At 42.8% G+C, this 20,812-nt stretch overlaps 1 protein-coding gene across 3 annotated transcripts in view; it reads left to right on the top strand.

Annotated features, from left to right (window-relative positions):
* Window positions 1-4,668: 4,668 nt before the first annotated feature.
* Window positions 4,669-20,812, top strand: part of Tpx2 (TPX2 microtubule nucleation factor) — a 47,968-nt gene continuing 31,824 nt past the window's right edge. Inside the window, exons 1-2 of one of the 3 annotated variants that reach the window (XM_021152746.2) lie at window positions 4,669-4,757; window positions 11,603-11,726. The gene's annotated coding sequence lies outside the window, so the exon portion shown is untranslated. Of the gene's footprint in view, window positions 4,758-11,602; window positions 11,727-14,449; window positions 14,529-20,812 lie in introns of those variants that run through there. The other 2 variants (XM_021152745.2, XM_029469161.1) reach the window with 2 other exon arrangements.

The raw sequence follows: 20,812 nt of genomic DNA on the forward strand, positions 1-20,812 counted from the left end.
TGGCTACTTTTTGCCCTTGTCTGAAAAGTCTGCCTGAGGCTAAGGTGAAGAGACTCAGATTAATTGCATTGACAAAGGAAGTTTCAAAAAAGTCCAGCAGAGCTGTGCGTGGTGGTGAATGCCTTTAATCCCAGCACTCAGGAGGCAGAGTCAGGCAAATTTCTGAGTTCGAGGCCAGCCTGGTCTACAAAGTGAGTTCCAGGACAGCCAGGGGCCAGGGCTATACAGAGAAACCCTGTCTTGAAAAACCAAAAAAATGAAAAAAGAAAAGAGTCCAGCCTTACAGTTTCGTGCATTTAGTCCACTAGTGTCAAGGCAAGAAGCCTGGTGAGATGTGGACAGAGAGATAGTGCTGAACAGGTAGCTGAGATCTGCAGGCTGAGGAAGAGAGACACTGGACCTGCCACCACACCTGGTTTATAGGGGCCATTCTTATTGAAACCACTTCAGGGGTTTAGAGCTGTACTGCTCCTGCAGAAAGGACCCAAGTGTAGTTTTTAAACAAAATCTCAATTGTTCAGTTTTACCAATGAAGACTTGGGAGCCCAATGCTGGAGTGAAAGCCTGCAAGCTCAGAGAGGCAGAGAAAATACCCATTTATCTGACCTTCCTCCTCAGCCAACTCCCAGAAGGAATATCCTTCTCTCCTGATGTCTCAAGAAACCTTCTCCAGTTGGATGTCCCTCCCTTCTACTTTCTATCCTTTTTAAAAAAAATTATTATTTATTTATTTTATGTATGTGAGTACAGTGTACTGTCTTCAGACACCCTAGAAGAGGGCATCAGATCTCATTACAGATGGTTTTGAGCCACCATGTGGGTGCTGGGAATTGAACTCAGAACCTCTGGAAGAGCAGCCGGTGCTCTTAACTTCTGAGTCATCTCTACAGCTCCATATCCTTCTTGACTCCCTCTTATTCTCTATATTTTTTTCTTAATAATCCTATGTTCACTGTCAACTGGTTGCTTGTTCCAACTCTCCTCCTATGGTTGACTTCATTTAATCCTGTTTACAATATTGAAGCAGAAAGCTCTTGGATTAAAGGTATGTGCTAAGGCTGAGCCAAACCTCAACTAAAAACAGTTTTTCCAGTAAATAACACAATCTCTGGGTTTACACCATGATCAAAAATTCTGCAACACCCAAGTTTAATTTTTCGCACCTCTGTTGTGTGCTCACAATCACCTGCAGCTCCAGCTCCAGAGACTCTGCAGGCATCTGCACTCACAGGTACGCATCGACCCAATGTACCTAATTAAAAATTAATCTTAAAGCCAGCTGGTGGTGGTGCACACCTTTAATCTCAGCTCTTGGAACGCAGAAGCAGGTAGGTCTTTGTGAGTTCAAGGCCTGCCTGTCAGAGTGAGTTCCGTGACAGCCAGCTTTACACAGAGAAACACTGTTTTGAAAAAACAAAACAAACAGCCTTAAGAAAGGAAAGCACTTAATCGGCTTGCTGCCTTGGGATCTATTGCCATGCCCCACCCTGCTTAGAAGGGCCAGGAGACCTCTTTAGCAATGACAGGATGCAACCCATTCCTGGCATCGGAGGGTTTATTGGTGGCCTAAGGTGTCTAGGTTAGTTGGAACACTCTCTGTCTTAGTCAGTCTTCTATTGCTGTGAAGAAAGACAATGACAAAGGCAACACTTAGAGAAGAAAGCATTAATTGGGGGATTTCTTACAGTTTCAGAGGTTTAATCCATTATCAGCATGGCAGGTAGCATTGGCACTCAGCACTGGAGGGGAGACTGAGAGCTACATCCTGATGTACAGGCCAAGATAGAGATAGATGGATGGAGGGAGTGAGGTGGACAGGGAGAGGGGAGGGGAGAAAAAACAGAGAGTGTCCAAAAATCCCAGTCCCACACTCCTGACATCTGTCCCAAACCCTGTCACCTGAAGTCATCAGCCCTCACCCCAGCATAAGCCAAGCATGTGACAGACAAATCATTTTCTTTCCTTTGTTTTTCTTTCTTTCTTTTTCTTTTTTCTTTTCTTCGAGACAGGGTTCTTCTGTGTAGCCTTGGCTGTCCTGGAACTCACTTTGTAGACCGGGCTGGCCTCGAACTCAGAAATCTGCCTGTCTCTGCCTCACAAGTGCTGGGATTAAAGGCATGCGCCACCACTGCCCGGCGCAACAGATCATTTTCTTTTGCTTACAATTTACTAAAAAACGTCACCATCATAGTCTGCCCTCAGTATTTTCAGCTCTTGTCCCCTGAGGCCGGTGAGCTTGCCTAGGAGCCCATCCAGATAAACTCGACTTTTTTTTTTTTCCCTTTTAACTCGACTGGAATTGGCTTATATTTTCAACATAGAAAACATATTAACTATCTCATGAAGTGGAAACTTTTTTTTTTAAAGATTTATTTATTTAGTATACAGTGTAGTACATTGTACTGTCTTCAGACACACCAGAAGAGGGCATCAGATCCCATTACAGATGGTTGTGAGCCACCATGTGGTTGCTGGGAATTGAACTCAGGACCTCTGGAAGAGGAGTCAGTGCTCTTAACCACTGAGCCATCTCTCCAGCCCATGAAGTGGAAACTTAAGGGTCGGTTGGATGATGTTTTGCTGGGACAAACACGTGAAGGAACGTTTTATTAAAGTGGACACAGGTGTGAAAGGCTAAGACAGACTCTCGAAAAAAAAACATTTTGCTGAAGCAGACGCTGGAGAGAGGATGTTCTGCTAAAGCAAGCATGTGAAAGGAGATATGATGAAGGATTCTTTGCTAACAACGTGCATTTATTGGTCTGACTTACACTGCATAGTTGAGGTGCATTTGTGGAGCCCCACAAGTGCACCTCAACTATGCACCAAAAAACTTCAGGTAGTATGCTGCAGTTACTTGCTAATTCCTTGGACTCGGGCTGTTTGGCAGAGTCAGCTAAGACACATGCACTTGCTGAGGCAAGACCCATGGAGGACACATGATGTTTGGAGGGTATACATAGGACTCGATGGACAGTGACGGAGGCTGAGCTAGGTTTACGTATAGAGCTAGCTATGCAATGCTTGTGAGTCTCCCTCCTGCTGACTGAGTCCAGGCTGAGGCCTGGCTGTCTCTGTTAGATCGTGTCACTGATGTTGCTAACCTGACTATGGAACTGGACTGTTGCTGTATCCCTGTATCCGAGAAGTGTTTGTGAGTGGATGGAGGTGCACCTGCTGACCTGTGAACTGAGCTGCCAATTTCCAGACAACACAGACAGGAATTGCTCCAAAGAACCTTTCTAAACAGGTCCGTTCATCCTCCCCCCAACCCTCCCTCTTCCATATCCTTTCTTTCCCACTACCTTTCGTGGGTGGTGGTCTACAAGGAAGGTTAAAGCATTTAAGAACCACCATTAAAAATAATTTTGAAAAAAAATTAAAGTTACAATCTCACATGATTTTAGAAAGTTTACTCAAGCTTCTAATTTTTAGCTTCTAAACTGTGTTTCATGTGCCTTTTATACATGTATGAAATGCAACATATATCATTGTACCTAACTCATATTTGCTCCTTTTCTATTACCCACCTTTTTGGTTTTTCTGAGACAGGGTTTCCCTGTGTTGCCCTGGTTGTCTTAGAACTGGCTCTGTAGACCAGGCTGGCCTCTAAATCATAGGCATCCACCTGCCTCTGCCTCCTGAGTGCTGGGATTAAAGACGTGTGCCAGCACCTCGCACCTTTTTAAAAAATGTTTATTTTATATATATAATATCTTATCATATATATATATATATATATATATATATATACACTGTAGCTGACTTCAGACACACCAGAAGAGGGCATGGCATTCCAGTACAGATGGCTGTGAGCTACCATGTGGTTTCTGGGAACTCAGGACCTCTGGAAGAGCAGTTAGTGCTCCTAACCACTGAGCCATCTCACCAGCCCCATTTTTTTTTTTTTTTTTGATATGCTTTTTTTTTGAGACAAAATCTTCCTATGGAGCCCTGATAGGCTGGGAACTTTCCCTGCACACCAGCCTGGCTTGAGGCTTAGAATGCACATAGATTCATTCTGTTTCTGCCTCCTGAATGTTGGGATTAAAGACCTGGGCTACCACACTGGGTTTATTGTAGGAAATACATTCATAGACATGGAGAGAATAATCTTTAAAAACTAAAACATTTCCTTCCATGACTTTCGGGAGGCCTAAGACTCAGTCTACTGTTTTAATATACTTGAATGGGGCTTCTCACTTCATCTAGTTTCTAGACTCTAGTGCCAATTCTTCCAATTAAGTAGGAACAAGCTTAGCATGATGAAATAATTCTGAAATCCCTGTGGTTGGGACGTGGGGAGGCAGAAGTTTAAAAGTCAGCAATAGTTTAAAAGTCATCCTCAGTTACACTGAGGAATCAGGCAAGCTTGGAATCCAAGTGGCCCTATCACAAACAAAACAAACAAAACCTCACAACCCTATCAATCCCTATACAAAAACCAAATAGGAGCAGAGGATTCTGGGTTTTGTAGTCAAGTCCTTTCAATGCGCCACCCTCCGCGCAAGAGACCACATTTCTCTGAAAGCGCTCTGGCAAGTTATCATCTTGTCCCGCCTCCTAACTTCCGGTATCGCTGAATTTTCTGAGGCCAGTCAGAGGGCAGGGTTTGTTGGCTTCCGGCTCTCTGATTGGTGCGTTCGACCGGGTGTCTGAGTTCAAATTTTCAACCGTACCAGTTGAGTCCGGACGCGGTCGTCAGTCGCTGGACTCCTAGAGTTGGTGCTAGCTGAAACCGGGAAAGTAGCGTGAAGGTGAGGGGAAGCAGTGGTGCGCCGGGGGCCGTTTCTCCAGGGTTTTGAGAGGGCAGGGGAGTCCCCGGGGCGGGGCGGGTCCGGACAGCCTAGACAGCGCGCGGGCTTTGGACGCCGGTGACAGGACTTCGGGGTGAAGTCTCGTCGGCGTTGGTATTCCTGGGAACCCCGGAGCAGAGGCTGCTCCAGGCTGTCAGCCACTAGACGGTAAGGTCTGTTGGTGTAAGCACTGCTCTGCAGTTCCCGCACCAAGCTTATTCATTAAGCGTTCCAAACATTATTTTAGGGAAGGAAGTCGAGGCGCAGTGGGCGGAAATTGCCCTGCCATTAAATATTTTTGGTGGAGGAAAAGAGGTGTGATCACCAACTGCGTTTGTCTGGGATAGCAAAGTAAAATTGTTGTCGTGCCAACACAAATTGAGGTAGAGTTTAATTCCATTTTGATTGTCTTCTGTTTGGAATGTAAGATTCATTTTATTTTCTCCTTATTGCTCGCTCTCTTTGTATCGAGTCACTAGGTGTTTCTGCCCTTTTATCTTCCTTTCTTGGAACGTTTATAGATTGGAGGGGAAGGAAGGATGTGGCCCAGATCATATAGTACTGTGGGTTGGGCTTACACCCAATTTTCCTGATTCGTAGTCACATATAATTTTCTCAATAGCAGCAAGGACTCCCACCAAACTATTTCCTCCTTATGTATGTGTGTGTGTGTGTGTGTGTGTATGTATGTATTTCTGCCTCATTCTTACCTTGTATCTTCACATCTTTTGTCTGTTTTGTTTTTGAGACAGGGTTTCTCTGTGTAGCCCTGGCTGTCCTGGAACTCACTGTAGACCAGGCTGGCCTTGAACTCAGAGATCCGCCTGCCCCTGCCTCCCAAATGCTGGGATTAAAGGCATGTGCCACTACTTCCCACTGTCTTTTTATGAGTACACTGTAGCTGACTTCAGACACACCAGAAGAGGACATTGGATCCCATTACAGATGGTTGTGAACCACCATATGGATACTGGGAATTGAACTCAGGACTTCTGGAAGAGCAAGCAGTCAGTGCTTTTAACCACTGAGCCATCTCTCCAGCCCCACATCCTTTGTCTTTATTTGCCCTTTTCTCATATTAAAAAACAATTAAAGAACTATTTGGTAATATAGTAAAAATATTGGTTTTGCTGTTGTTGTTTTGAGACAGGATCCCTTTACATATTCCTGGCTGTCCTGGAACTCACTGTGTTGCCCAGGCTGGCATCAAACTCACAGAGATCTGCCTGCCTCTGCCTCCCAGGTTCTGGAATTAAAGGTGTGTGTCACAGTGCCTGTTAGCAAGAATATTCTTGTGTGTGGCCTCAGTGTATTTTAACACCTGTCAAGTTGCCCCAGATCATACTGTTTTCTCTTGCTTGGTTTGTGTCTCTACAGTAGTTTCATGTTATCATTTTTAGTTCAAAATTATCGTGGTCTACAGCTAATTGGGCCAAGTAATTGGCCTTTGAGAGTATATTATGTGCTTATGTTAGTTGATTTTAGATTCTGTATACAGATGCATAATGTAATTTTAGATTCTGTATGCATACAGATGCATAATGTATTCAAGGGTTTTCTGGTATGCTTGAAATCAAAATGGTTGATTATTTGTGTGTGTGTGTGTGGGGGGGTATTGGTGTTTGAACCCAGTATCTTGCTCATGGTAGAGAGGGTGGCTGGGGTACTTTGTCCTTGTGTGTGTGTGTGCGCGTGTGTATGATATTGATTACTGTTGAGACAGGGTCTTGTGTAGCCCACATGGGCCTGAAAGAAAGGCTGTTCTTTTTCATAGTTTATTTATTTTATGTGTTTTGCCTACATATATGTCTGCATGAAGGTGTTGGAACTTCTGAAACTGGAGTTACAGGCAGATGAGAACTGCCATGTGGGTGAATTGAACCTGGATCATTTGGAAGAGCAGCCAGTGTTCCTAACCATTGGGCATCTCTCCAGCCTGCATAGGCTGTTCTTGAACTCCTAGTCCTCTTTCCTTCACCACCATACCCAGTGCTAGAGATTGAGCCCAGGGCTTTGTGTATACTAAGCAAAAACTCTACCAGTTTCTATGTTTAAGACAGAATCTGTCTAAGTGATTATGTAGATAAATGCATTGTTTTGGTTTACAAGTATTCTGGCAATTTAGAAGTGGAGATGGATGAGATTTAAAGAGGGAAGGTTGGATTTCTGAAGTGTCTGGGATACAAACTCTCAGAAAGCAGGGTAGACAGGGACAAGAACAACCAGGCTGCATATATGTTGAATTGGATGTCTAGGGAGGCCCTGTCTAAGTTGGCAGCAAAATAGCAAGTGTGAGAAACTAGATCATAGTAATTTTAAGTTTTCTAGTATGCAAATAAAAACATTCCTTGGCCAAGTTTATGCTAATGTGCTCATTAGAACCAAATTCTCATCAGATTATCCTGCTGGCCCAGTTACGTTTGGTCAAAGAAAAGTTTTGTTGAAAAGTCCTTTGTTTCTTGTTCTTGTATCAGGAGAGACTGAATTCTACATTCCCTTTATATTTTTATCCTTTAGCTTTTCTTGGGTCTGTTCTCTACAATATGAGCCTGTACACCCAGCTTCTTTTTCAAAAAAAATTTTTTTTTAACTTTTGGGAGAAGAACAGAGAGGAGAATTTATGTATCCTTTCACAGAGGTGGTGGGGTTTTCTTGTTTGTTTTTGTCTTTGCCATGGTAGCAGTTAGGAAGCAGATCTGAGAATGGTGTGATTGACTAGCCTGAGTTATTACGTAAGATAGATTTGTATTTGAGACAGCCATGTAAAGATTCTGTATAATAGAAAAGTGTTAGTCAGGGCTCTCTAGAGGAACAGAATATTTCACACACACGCACACGCACACACACTCCAGCTAGTCCAGTAATGGTTGTCTACAACTATTGATCCAGTAGTTGTTCAGGCCTCGTGGCTGGATGCATCAACTAGGCTCTAATGGCAGTGAAGGAATGGACTTGCCATTGAGAGCAAGCAGGCAAAGAGAGCAAGCTTTCTTCCATGTCCTTTATATAGGCCCAGATTAATAAATAGGTGGAGCTTCCAACCTCAAAAGATCTGGATTAAAGATGTATTTTCCTATCTCAAGAGATTCCTATTAAAAGCAGGTCTTTCCACTTCAATGATTTAATTAAGGGAAGAAAAAGCCTCACAGGTGTACCTCACTGCTTGGGTTTTAGTTGATTCTAGATACAGTCAAGTTGACAACTAAGAAGAGCCATTTCAAACTGACCCCTTGTCAGCTTGACACACAGCTATATCTATTTATGCTATTCTTTTTTTTTTTTTTTAAAGATTTATTTATTTATTATATGTGAGTACACTGTAGCTGTCTTCAGACACTCCAGAAGAGGGCGCCAGATCTCATTACAGATGGTTGTTAGCCACCATGTGGTTGCTGGGATTTGAACTCTGGACCTTTGGAAGAGCAGTCGGGTGCTCTTACCCACTGCGCCATCTCACCAGCCCTATTTATGCTATTCTTAATTTCTAAATGAAAACAATAACCAGGTCATTATCACACCCTTCATACAACTGCAAATGCATTATAAATGTTAGCCTAGATAGCAGTGTCCCTTGAGGGACATGCTTTTTTTGGGGGGGGGGGGNGGGGGNGTTGGGTTTTGTTTTGTTTTTTTTGTTTTTTCGAGGCAGGGTTTCTCTGTGTAGTCCTGGCTCTCCTGGAACTCACTCTGTAGACCAGGCTGGCCTTGAACTCAGAAATCCGCCTGCCTCTGTCTCACAAGTGCTGGGGCTAGAGGTGTGGGGTACCACTGCCCGGCTGAGGGACATTCTTTTGGCATCTCATAACTTAAATATGATAACCACTGATATTCTCTTTATTATTTTTTTTTGATGTTACATTGTATGATAAAGAAATCAAGGGAGTGGTGGTGCATGCCTTTGATCCCAGCACTCAGGAGGTGGAGGCAGGCGGATTTCTGAGTTCGAGGTCAGCCTGGTCTACAGAGTGAGTTCCAGGACAGCCAGGGCTATCCAGAGAAACCCTGTCTCGAAAAAAAAAAAAAAAAAAAATCAAGGAAAAAACACAAATGTCCATAAACATATTCTTAACAAAGTATGACAGGAACACTCACATCAATGTTAATCCTCATTTCTACAACAGGTCACATAGTCTTAGCTGGTATTTGTTTATTTATTTATTTGAGTACGACTGTTGCTATCTTCAGACACACCAGGAGAGGGCATTGGATCCCTTTACAGATAGATGGTTGTGAGCCACCATGTGGTTGCTGGGAATTGAACTCAGGACCTCTGGAAGGGCAGTCACTGTTCTTAACTGCTGAGCCATCTCTCCAGCCCCCTTAGCAGGTATTTATAACTACCTTCCTCTACTACCCATTCTGTATTTTCTCCTCCACCCTCAGCAAGCTCTTGGTCCCTCTCTACCTCCATCCAGGAGCGACCCATACCTGGATTTTTTAAGAATCTGTGCCCTTTATCATCCTGCCTGGATTAGACTGTTTAGTTCCCCATAGGCTTAAATCACAGGACATGGTAGTACCAAGAGACACCCTAAAGCTCTCTTGTACTCCAGACCTAATCTTTCTTACCTCTTCTGTGGAGAAGCAATCCAATTTTCCATTGCTAATCTGGATCAATCACCCCTCCTAACACTGTTATTCCTTTCTTTTACTGTTGGCTTAAGGGCATCAGAAACCCCAAGTGGCCAGGGGGAGAAGTCTGAACTTCTAGTTCAATTGGATGTTTGTTATGGCTCCTGGCAGGAATGTTACCAGCTCTGGAACCAAAACTTTTAGGCCAGCAGACCTTAGGGTCCAGAACAGGAAGCAAAATTTTTCCTAGTGGGTTACTAGCGATGGATAGTGCATGGAATGATTCCCTTTTGAACGCCTTGATTCCTAGACCCATGGATTTTGGCTATGGAAGAAACTACCACACACTGGATGCTGATTCAAATCATGCATTCTGGAGAAATCTGTCTCAGCCCTCCAGGCTGCTGCCACCTAACTGGTGCTGTAATTGTCTTCAAAAGGTCATTCTATCTTTCTATCAGGCCAGCTACTTCAGGATGGTGGGGAACATGGTAAGGGGATCGTGAATTCCACGATTGTGGGCTCACTGCCGCAAGTCTCTGGCTCTGAAATGAGCCAGATCAGCCTCTTTCTCTAGCCATCTGTTATTGTCCAATAGACCCATGAACAAAGTATCCAAGATGGTAGAAAAGGAGGTTATGCACAGGTTAACAGTGTGGATTTCTACTCACCAAGGCTGACATGGGTACAGCTGCTGCTGAATGCCAGATATGCCAACAGCAGAGACCAATACTGAGCCCCAGATGTGCCTGAAGTTCTTCCCATTGTAAAGATTTCCTCTTTCAGGGTTGTTTCAGAAAGGGGTTTTAATGCTATAGTTATCCACTCTGGGTGGTGACTTCATAACATACAGAACCATCAGTAAACCAGCCCATAGTCTTCTCTTTAGAGCACACCCCGTGAGGCTATAGGTAATGCTTGGTAACAGATGGTATTTGTAATGGGAGTAGAAACCATAGGCATTTAAGCAACTTCCTTATGTGTAACTTCCTTATGCCTTTAGGATCTGATCACATACATATTACTTATATTTATTTGATAATAGATGCTGCTGTGCATGTCCTGCTTTATAACTTAGTGAGTTAGATAATACCCAGCTCATGATGGCTAGACCAGGTTACATGGTGGCCCATCATCAAACTTTCAGTTTCCATTAAGGCCCTATAACAGGCAAAGAGCTATCTCTCGACAGAGAATAGTTGTTTGCGGGTGATGGTTGAGTCTTGCTCCAAAATCCCAAAGGTATCTTCTGTGATTCATCTTGTAGAGGTCTGACAAAGGCTCCAAACAGCATCTCCATTTGACATCTTAAGTACCATTGGGTTTGCTAGGTCATATTGTCAAGTGGTAGAGCAGCCTGCACAGCAGCCTGGACATGTTGAAGAGCCTTCTGTCACAGGACCTATTCAAAGCTAGCAAAACTTTGTATTAGGGGCAAGATAACATAACAAAGTGAGGAATTGTCTATCTCCAGAATCCAAATAGGCCCACTAAAGTATTTAAAAGTATTTAAAATACTTTTGGTGGTGAGGGGCCACGTACAATAACTTCTCCTTCACTTAGAAGAAATATCTCTGCATTCCCCACACCACTGGACTCCTAAGAATTTCACTGGGGTAGGCCCTTAAATTTGGTTGTATTTATTTCCCATACTCTGATGTACACATGTTACCATCAAGTCTAAAGTGGTTACTACTTCTTGCTTACTCACTCCAATATTGTTATCTATATAGTGGACAAATGTGATATTTTGTGGGGCAGAGAGACAGTTGTTATTTGTTATGATATCAGGCTGCAGGCTTACTATACCCTTGAAGTAAAACTATAAAGTATTCTGCTGAAATTGTCAACTGAGAGCAAATTACTTCTGGTGGTCCTTATGGATAGGTACTGGGAAAAAGGCATTTGTTAGATCAATAGCTGCATTTCAGCTACTAGAAGATGTGTTAATCTGCTCAAATGATAATATATCTGATATAGCAGCCACAAATGAATCCGTGCTTTATTGAGTTCTTTGTTTCTTTTCTTTCTTGTTTTTTTCCAGACAAATCTATGTGCAGCTCTGACTGTCCTGGAATTTGCTCTGTTAAGGCTGGTCTTAAAATCCTATAGACCCGCCTGCCTCTGCCTCCCAAGTCCTGGGATTAAAGGCGTGTACCACTACTGCCTAGCCATACACAAAATATTTTAAGTTTATTCTTAACCTTTTAAAAATACCTTTCAACTGCTTCCAGGTTCTTCATGAGAAGTGTATGCCAGACTGCAAGAATTCAAGAGACTTGAGAACTTGATTGTGGCTTTGAGCGAGGTTGTAAGAGGTGGACTCAAGAGACAAATTGTGTCAGGTGTGTATCCATGGTGAGTTATACTCAAAGGAATAAGAGAAACGTTAGCATACCAGCTTCATAAATGTTTAAAGAACTTAAATGTATCTTTTTAAGTTAATACATATCTTAGAAAGAAATTCCTTAAGCTTGGAAAAGAAAATGTAAAGCTACCCATTATCATACTTTTTCATACATTTTAGAGAAATTATGGCTGCCTTGTGCTTGTGTTGGATTGAAGCCAGACTTTCACAAATCCTACCACTGAGCTAGTCTTAATTCTCTTCTCTCTCTCTCTCTCTCTCTCTCTCTTTCTTTCTTTTTTCAAGACAGGGTTTCTTTGTGTAGCCCTGGCTGTCCTGGAACTCACTCTGTAGACCAGGCTGTTCTGGAACTCAGAAATCTGCCTGCCTCTGCCTCCCAAGTGCTGGGATTAAAGGAGTGAACCACCACTGCCCAGTTTAGTCTTAAATCTTTTTGTACTTTTAATTTTTATTATTGTTTTATTTTGTACATATTTTTAATCTTATGTATATAGTATTTTGCCTGTATGTATGTCTGTATCTCATGCCTGTTGGGTGCCCATGGAATCCGTGATGTCAGTTCTCTTGGAACTGCAGTTACAGACAGTTGAGTACCACCATGTGGGTGCGGGGAGCCCTACCCAGGTCCTCTGGAAGAGAAGCTCATACTCTTGTTTTGCTTTGTTTGTTTGGAGATGGGGTTTCTCTGTATAGCCCTGGCTGTCCTGGAACTCATTTTGTAGACCAGGCTGGCCTCAAACTCAGAAATCTGCCTGCCTCTGCCTCCCGAGTGCTGGGATTAAAGGCGTGCACCACCATGCCAGGGTTTTTTTAAAAAGATTTATTTATTTAATGTGAGTACACTGTGGCTGTCTTCAGACACACCAGGATCCCATTACAGGTGGCTGTGAGCCACCATGTGGTTGCTAGGAATTGAACTCAGGACCTCTGGATGAGCAGTCAGTGCTCTTAACCGCTGAGCCATCTCTCCAGCTCACAACTTTCTTTTGGTGTTTTGAGAGAGTGTCTCACTATGTAGCCCTGGCTGACTTAGAACTCAGAGATCTGCCTGCCTCCAGAGCTCAGGGATTAAGGGTGAGTGCCACCACTCCTGGCCCCTTTTATACTTTCTGTCTTGACTCAGGGTCTCACACTGTCACCTAGGCTGACTTTGAACCTGCAATCCTCATGTTTCCATCCCCTGAGCAGTTAGTTACAGGTCTGTGCCACCATGTCTAGCTTGACTGACAGAGGTTTTTGTCTAAGACCATATTTCAAGTAAAAAAATGATACTCTAGCTAGGTATGGAAGTGGAGTCATCTCAGACTTGTAACCTCAGATTTAGGAGGTTGAGGCAAGAGAAGCAGAAGTTCTAGGCTAGCTTTGCCCATATATTCACTTCAAGGCTGGTCTGCCTGCCTGCCTGCCTGCCTGCCTGCCTGCCTGCCTGCCTTCCTTCCTTCCTTCCTTCCTTCCTTCCTTCCTTCCTTCCTTCCTTCCTTTCTTTCTCCCGATCCTATCTCAAAAAACCACAACAAAACAAGAACTAAGAACAAACTGTGTTTGGGGGCACATCCTGTAGTCCCAGCTCTTAGGAGGCAGAGGCAGAAGCATTAGGAGTTGAAAGTCATTGTCAGCAACAGATTGGGCAACATGTGATCCTGCCTCAGAGATATGTCAAGGGAGGTGTGGGGAGGGGGGCAAAAAGCCAAGTGAATGTTTATTGTTAATATGACCACACAAAAAAACCAAACAAATACAAGACAGATGTGGTAGTCACACCTTTAATTTCAGCACTTGGAAGAGGCAGAGGCAGGCAGATCTCTGTAAGTTCAAAGCCTGCTTGGTCTTCATAGAGATTTCCAGAACAGCCAGGGCTACATAGATAGACCCTATCTCAAGACAAACTCAAGCAGGGCAGTGATGGCACATGCCTTTAATCCCAGCACTTGGGAGGCAGATGCCAGCGGATTTCTGAGTTCGAGGCCAGAGAGAGTTCCAGGATAGCCAGAACTACACAGAGAAACCCTGTCTCGAAAAAACAACAACAAAATAAGACAAACTCAGTACAGTATGACACTTACAAGGTTTTTGGTGTGGTATGGTGTGTGTGTGTGTGTGTGTGTCTGTCTGTCTGTCTGCCTGCCTGCCTGCCTACCTGCCTGAGTCTGTGTATGCAGGGACATGAGTACAGTGATGTGTGTAGAGGCCAGAGGATAGTTTTAGGAATTGGTTCTCCTTCCACCACAGGCAGGGATTGAACTCAGTTCTGACCACAGCTCCTTTACTCACTGAGCCATCTCCATTGTCCTTGCTTGTTTTTTGAGATAAAGTCTTATAGGCTGGCCTCAAATTTGCTAGGTAGCCTAGGTTGGCCAACAACTGATGGCTATCCTGCTGCTTCAGCAGCCCATGTACTGTGATTCCATTCATAACGACACCATGCCTATCTAGAATTGATAAGCTCGAGAAAGAAATGAGAACATGTTCATTGGCATTCTGGACAGTGGCAAATTAGAACAAGTGTCCAGTGTGTCCTGTGCTGACTTCTGAGTGTTGGGTGGTGAGGGATTGTTTCGGATTTTAAACTGGCCCAATTTTGGAAGCTTCATGGATCTGTTTCTGTAAACAGATCTGATTTCAACATTAGAAGTTAGCAAATGTGGAAACAAAGTCCATTAAACTTTCTTCAGATTTAGTTTGTAAGTTTGATTTATAGTCAAACCTAGATGCAGGATATGTTGCCATTTGCTCACTCTTTCTAATTCCTTATGTACAACAACAACAAAAAAATGAAGATGTTTTCTCTCTGGGTGAGTGAAAATATGTGTTATGTAGTGAGATCACTTACTCAGTGAAGGTGGGAGAGTGTTGGGGGAAATGGCCTGGCCTGGATGAGGAGAGTTTGACTGACGTCTAATGAAGCCCTGACTCGTGTTCACTCTTGATTACCACCCGGTTAGCTAGTGCTTCCTTTCTGTTTCACAGGCTGGGCGCTGGGCGCTGAGCTGCTGGGCCTTCCCTCACTGCTGGCTGTTTAGGGAAGAGCACTAGCCTGCAGTTTCAGGCCTGCTTAGAGTGTGCTCTGTGCAGCTTCCCCACCCCTTCTGAACCTGCACCTTTTGATTTATAGAGCTTGTCAGGGCTAGTTATTTTTGGTTGGAGGATGAGTGAAGAGAGACAAGAGGTGACAAGAGGTAAATTTCAGATGAATGCAGAAAAGGTTACATTGCTTCTGCCATCTTCCTCATGTGTATTTGTCTTCAGTTTTCTTTCTTTTCACCTGTTTCTTCCTCAGGAAAAGTTAGTCATTTTTATTTTTATGTTTTCTCAGACAGGGGCTATCCAGGAACTCATTCTGTAGACCAGTCTAGCCTCAGACTCAGAGATCCTCCTGCCTCTGCTTTTTCAGTGCTGGGATTAAAGGTATGCTATGCACCACCTCTGTCCACCCCAATTGTCTGTTTTTTAAGGAAAAGGATTACACATTTATAAATCATTTCAGTGTTTATTTTGGGAATCAGATGGGTATAAGATATGATAGGTGGTGTTTAATACACAATTTTATAAAGAACTAGTTCATATGTCGCAAATGATTTATGCATAGAATACTGTGTAGGCTTTCTTTAAAGAATATTTCTACTTAATTTTATTTTGTGTGGCTATTTTTGTCTGCATGTATGTATATGTACCATGTGCATGCTAGGTGCCTGTAAGTCTGAAGAAGGCAACAGAACCCCAGGAACTGGAACTAGAGTTAGAGACGATTGTGAGCCACCATGTGGATGCTGGGAATCAACCCTGGACCGGAGAGAGCAGAGAGTTCTCTTAAGCACTGAGCCCCTTTCCCTCCCTCGGGTTCCCTGTAGGATTTTTTGTTAGGCTGGAATCTGCTCATCCCCAGCACTAGCTGGGAAAAGCCCTGCTGCCCTCCTTCTCCCAGCCCTGCCCTCAGAGAAGTTTCTGTCCCAACAGTGCCCGCCCAAGGGCTCAGTTTTTGACCATGTTTGGACACCATTCCAACTCCTAGCTGACACATCATCACTCCTCCCTTCAACTGCATAACCCCCCCTGGCTTTATCCTGGATAAGTCACTTCCATTGTCAGATTAGGTGAACCCACCCCAGAGCTGCCTCCTAAGAAAATTGCCTTTATTTACTTTTAATCTGGTCTGATCTGGCATCACTGAGGAAGAAAAAGTCTATTTTTATTAAAAGCTGGGTTTTTTTCTTTTTATTTATTTAATTTTCATTTTCTTAATTTGTTGTTTAGTCAAGGCTGGCCTTGAACTCAGATCCACTGTGTGTGTTTTCCAGTGCTGGATTAAAGTGCCATCAAGCCCATTTTCTCCTGAGAATATTTGTAGTTTTTCAGGAATCTGCACTGTGGCAATTTCAGATAAGTTTGAAATATGAAGTTAATTCTCTTGTTTGGCAGCTTGATTTGTGTAAGGGAATGTGGTTGATGTATCTGCGTTTTTTCCCCCTTCAGTGAGACCTGTTGACAGAAATTCAATCTTGATTAAGGGTTGCAGGAGGATCCAGTTCCCACCATTCCTGGGGCTCTCAGTTAAACAGCTGCCCTTAGCTTTGACCTGTGCGGTATCCAACTAGGCCCCAGCAGACTTTAATTTTTGCTGTTTTGACAGCCTAGTATTTATTGTTTGTAGTGAGGCAGTGTTATAAAACTGTCTTGATTTAGCAGTTACTTTGCTCTATGTCCTGGTGCCTGCCCCTAACCCACTTCCCCTGTTTATTTTCTCACCAAGCTCAGACCCCAACCCTACTTTTGGTTATCTTCATATACTTTGTCAGGCTTGAACAAGAGGATGAGAGTTCTCAAGGGATAACTGATTCGTATTTGTTAATTTGATTCCATTTTGAGGAGAGACAGGGTGTTTTTATCATTCTTATGTTTTTCTTTGTTGAGACAAAGTCTCACTTTGTAGCCCAGGCTAGCCTAGATGTCAGTATATAGGCCCAGGTTGATCTGAGTCAGTCCTCTTGCCCTAGGTTCTCGAGTGCTGGGATTGCAGTGTGAGACGCCATGCTCAGCTAGTGTGGCAGGGTGGCCTTCTGAGTTGGCCACTCTAGGTAAAAATATATCTTAAAGGGAGCATTTTAAGAAAATAGGCCATTGGGCTGAAGAGATGTCTCAGTGGTTAAAATGGTTGCTGTTTTTACAGAGGATCCAGGTTTAAATCTCAACACCCACATGGTACTTCATAATCACCTGTAACTCTAGTCCCAGGCCATCTGATGCCCTCTTCTTACCTCTGCAGGCACCAGGCACACATGGGGTGCACATACAGACATGCAAGCAAAAAACACTTGTGCAAGTAAAAAAAAAAAAAAAAAGACTGGAGACATGCCTTAGCAGTCATGAGCATTGGCTGCCCTTTCAAAGGTCTTGAGTTCAATTCCCAGCAATCAACTATCTCTAATGGGATCATCATGATGCCCTCTTCTGGCATGCATGAAGACAGAGCACTCATATACATAAAATGCATAAATAAATATTTAAAATATACATAAATACCAGAAAGAGTATGTAATGTTTGGATAAGTCAAGATAGTGGTCAATTTATGAACCACAAAAATGCAAAGTAGAATTTCCAAAAAGCAATTGATTTGAAATTATTGTCAGATTATCAAAAATATTTAACAAAAACTGCAGGAGTTCCAATCTTTTCTGAGTGCAAACTTAGAGGAAAATAAATGCCTAGCTAGCTAGCCTTTTCAATGAAAAGGTAAACATTTATTTTATATAATAATAAAGAACACCAAAGCTTTAGAGTGTGGTCTCTCCTACTGCAGGATTCCCAAGTCCCTCACAAACTCAGCTACTAACACTCACTACTTCTTCATCCATGGATATGGATATATGAATATGTTGCTTTTTCCTCTTTTTTGTTTCTTTGAATTCAGAGGCCCAGACAGGAGGACAGAGGTTAGCCAGAGAAGATCCCCCCTCCAACACAAAGACACAGATGTATACACACACATACACACACAGAGACACAACACACACACATACAGACACACAGCAAAAAATAAAGCATGTGAAAAGGTAGATTTGAATACTTGTCAGGTTTTGTTTTGTTTTTTTACCAGAATTCTTTAGTGGAATCCCTCCCCCTTTATTTTTGTTTTGTTTGTTTTTTGAGACAGGGTTTCTCTGCATAGCCCAAGCTGTCCTGGGACTTTCTCTGTAGATCAGGCTGGCCTTAAATTCAGAGACTGGCCTCTTTCTGTCTACTGAGTGATAGACTGAAAGAGCGAGCCCCACTGTCTGGCTTTTTTGTTTGTCTGTTGTTTTGAGACAAGGTCTCACTGTAGCTCTGGCTGTCCTGGAACTCAGGAACAGACTGACCTTAGATTTTTCTGCCTTGGCCTTGCAAGTGCCACACCTAGCTCGAGTTAGGGTTTGTCCAGAAAGGGATTTAAAACAGATTTAAGCATGGCACTAAGGGTAGGAAAGGGGCTTGAAATGGCCCAGCCATTGACATGGCTGCTTTTTCCGAGGACCTGGGTTTGAAGTCCTAGCATTCACATGGCAGCTCGGTTCCAAATGGATCTCACCACCTTTCCCGGCCTCTGCAGACACTCCATACCCAGACATGCAAGTGAACAAAACACCCAAGCACATAAAAATAAGAATTCATACATAAATAAAAAAGGCAAAAGGAATTTGAGATCTAAGTAAAGGTCAAAAGAGTGCATATCCTAGAGTGATGGCCAGCTTCTCCAGAGAATTGCTGGAATCGAAGTTTTGTGTGGTTGGGGTGTGTTGTGTTCCTGCCTCTTCCTCCCCAGCTCTGCTTGTCTTCATTATAGTCCTGGCTGGGAAGTGTTCCCAGTGACCTCAGTTAGCTATTGAGATCATGGGAATCCAAGATTTTCCCATGTCTTCCAGCATAGTTGTTCAAAGAAGAAAAAAAAAATTTTTTTTTCCAAGCAGAGAAATCCTTAGCTAATTGTGCCCCCCCCTTTTTTTTTAGCTTTGCATGTGTTATTTGGTATGAATTTATATATGGTGTGTGTGTGTGTGTATGTGTCTGTCTGTCTGTCTCTCTGCATAACAAGTTCTAGGCCAATTTGTGCTATGTAAGTCCCCGTCTTTACCCCCCACCCCCACCAGCAACAACAACAAAAAAAGCTGGGTGTCCTGTTTCATACCTTTAATCCCAGCACTCTAGAGGCAGAGGCTAAATGACTGAGTTTTTGAGGGCAGCTTGTTGTAGAGATCAAGTTCCAGGCGAGCCAGGGTGACACAGGACGAGAGATAGTGAGACCCTGTCTTAAAAAACAAAACAAAAAACCCCACAAGGACAAAAACAAACAATGGAACAAATAATAACTCACCAGAAAAAAAAAAAAAAAAAAAAAAAAAAAAAAAAAAAAAAAAAAAAAAAAAAAAAAACACTGCTTGTGGACGTTGTACATCGTGGTGCGCACTAGGCTCCGCACCACGATGTACAACGTCCACAAGCAGTGAAAAACCAAGATAAAAAAACCCTCAGATGTTACCTACAGTTCCTCACAATTTTAGAGTATCAGTTTCTACTCTAAGTCCTCAACTAGAATGTTGCCATAAAGAGCTAAAGCTATAATGAGTTCAAAGGAAGAAGTTGTATGGTATGTAGAGTATGTGTGATGACGTCATTGTAGAAATCTGTTGTTTGTTAAAACAATTGTTTCTGAGACACTCTAAAACCCAGAAGTACTTTCCACGTGAGTCGTTCACTAAGAAGCTAAGGAAATGCTGGCAAACCACTGGGCAGAAATGAAGGTCAGGTGACTGAGCTCAGAATATGTTGACAGTGGTGTAGTTCAGACATCCAGTATGCAATATGCAACGAATAGAATTGCTGGTGAGATGGCTCAGTGGTTAAGAGCGCCGACTGCTCTTCTAAAGGTCCTGAGTTCAAATCCCAGCAACCACATGGTGGCTCACAACCATCCGTAACGAAATCTGATGCCCTCTTCTGGAATGTCTGAAGACAGTGTACTTACATATAATAAATAAATAAATCTTTAAAAAAAAAAAAAAAAGAATTGCTGGTCATGGGGTTGGGGAGCTGACACACTCCCCCAGTGATGTGATGTTCTTCTGATTTCCACAGTATGCATTAAGACCCCCCAACTCAGCATTTTTACCTCATTAGAATTATTTTAGAGAAAAATAACCAATATGTACAGAATATTAGCTATAAGAATTTCTTCTCAAAGTTTTTTGGTTTTTTGTTTTTGTTTTTTGTTTTCATTTGAGACAGGGTTCTTCTATGTAGCCCAGGCTTTCCTGGAACTTACTCTGTATGTAGATCAGGCTGGCTTTGAATTCACAGAGCCTCCCAAGTGCTGAGATTAAAGGCATGCACCACCACTGCCCAGTTAGAAGTATTTTTAAAGTGGAAATATTGAAAAAAATTCAAAAAAAAAAAGGGTATAAATAATTTCTACACATCATTAGGTAATGGTATATGCTCAAATTTTGGTATATTGCCATGGAGTATTTGTAGAATATATGAAGCAGATTCAAGATGTGCTGGGACTGCAGCTATATCTGACTTTAATGTGTGTTTACTCACTATGTAGCTCTGTCTGGCTTAGAGCTTGTATATATAGACCAGGCTGGCTTTGAACTTGTATAAAGTCATCCTCCTGCCTTTGCCTCCTGGGTGGTGGGATTCTAGGCATAAGCTACCAGACCTTGGGGTGTGTGTGTGTGTGTGTGTGTGTGTGTGTGTGTTTTGAGGGTCTTAATGTAGCTCAGACTAGTCTTAAACTCCCATCCCTTTGACTCTACCTCCTGAGTGGTGCTGGTCTATGCTATTACACCTGGCTCTGGTTTAATTTTTATACAAGCGTTTTTGGTTTAAATGAACATGAATTTTATAAAATTAATTTTTACAGGCATTTAGAGAAAGTTTTTGTGTGTGTGTGTTTCATTTTTGAGTCATGTTTCGCTATATAGCTCTGGCTTGGTCTGGAACTCAGTAAGTAGACTATGCTGGACTCAAACTCCAAAGAGTTTACCTGCTTTTGTCTTCTGTTGTGTGATTAAAGACACGTTTCACCACACCCAGCTTAAAGAA

Source organism: Mus caroli, chromosome 2 (genome assembly GCF_900094665.2).
Source record: "Mus caroli chromosome 2, CAROLI_EIJ_v1.1, whole genome shotgun sequence".
NCBI lineage: Eukaryota > Metazoa > Chordata > Mammalia > Rodentia > Muridae > Mus > Mus caroli.